The sequence below is a fragment of the Acipenser ruthenus genome, unplaced genomic scaffold (assembly GCF_902713425.1).
Source record: "Acipenser ruthenus unplaced genomic scaffold, fAciRut3.2 maternal haplotype, whole genome shotgun sequence".
In the NCBI taxonomy this organism is placed as follows: Eukaryota; Metazoa; Chordata; class Actinopteri; order Acipenseriformes; family Acipenseridae; genus Acipenser; species Acipenser ruthenus.
In genome coordinates this window covers 16,236-17,460 of record NW_026708882.1, presented here as the reverse complement: position 1 = coordinate 17,460, position 1,225 = coordinate 16,236, and the positions used below count along the sequence as shown (strand labels likewise).

At 34.3% G+C, this 1,225-nt stretch overlaps 1 non-coding gene across 1 annotated transcript; it reads right to left on the bottom strand.

The window, feature by feature from the left end:
- Positions 1–812: 812 nt before the first annotated feature.
- Positions 813–885, bottom strand: trnar-ucg (transfer RNA arginine (anticodon UCG)). The gene has a single exon. It is a non-coding gene; the product is annotated as a tRNA-Arg (tRNA).
- Between the last annotated feature and the right edge of the window lie 340 nt (positions 886–1,225).

Below are 1,225 nucleotides of genomic sequence, written 5' to 3'. Positions count from 1 at the left end.
AATTCATTGAGAATGGCAGTCTTCTCATCTTCATCGGTCACAACCCTACGGAGACACTCTCCGTTCTTCTCAGGGACATACAGGTACTTACCTGACAGATAAAACAAAAGGAAAGATAATACTACAGTAAAGGTTTTTAAATGAATGTTTTTAAAAAGAATGGCCTAAAACCTTTTCAAAAGAATTAGAAAAGCATTCATTGTGATGCAGCCCTAAAGACCTGACACGACTGACATGTTGTGGAAAACTGTCTCTGCCTATTATAATGGCCAATTATTTATTATCTTTTCTAAGAGGTACCAACAAATGTGTCCAGGCCATTTTAGAATATCTTTGTAGAATAAGCAATAATTCATCTCTTTTCACAGCTTCTTTGCTTTATTCTATGACATACCAAAGGCATGCAAGTATACATGATAAAATAGCCTTTAATTTCATCACTTTTCAGGAGGAATGAAGCATTATTTCAGTGAGCTGTAAGGGTACCAACAAATTTGAGCACGTCTGTACATAAACTAATAAATACCCTTCAACGGAGTGCTCCATTATCGTATCTCAGTATCCCCGCTTCATATGGTGTTCAATATTGTCTAAAGAGATTTTTTTTTCTTTTCGCTAGTGTCATCTGTCATTTGGTAATTTTAAAACAATTGAATGAAACAAATAACACATGCCTCGACTACAGGCATGTTTTCAATGTATTTGGAAAGTAGTATAAGGTCGATAATTCTGTGGATTTTATAAGCAACGTTCTGTGTTTTCGTTGATCTGCGCTGTATGCTGTGGCTCGAGCCTGACTTTTTATAAAAAGTCGACCACGAAGGGACTCGAACCCTCAATCTTCTGATTCGAAGTCAGACGCCTTATCCATTAGGCCACGCGGTCTTTCATGCATGTCATCTGATACTTAACTCTACAATGAGTGTGTCCTGTTTCATCATTGGAATTTCAACAATACAAATGAATGTGTTCATTTGTTTTATGTTCTATTAATTTCTGTAGGATACTTTATGCCAAATAAAAATATCAATAAATAAATAAATACATACATACATAAATAGATACATCATTGAATAAATACAGACGTGCTCAAATTTGTTGGTACCCCTCCACAAAAAACAAAGAATAAACAATTTTCTCTAAAATAACTTGAAACTGACAAAAGTAATTGGCATCCACCATTGTTTATTCTATATTTAATAGAAATCAGACTTTGCTTTTGATT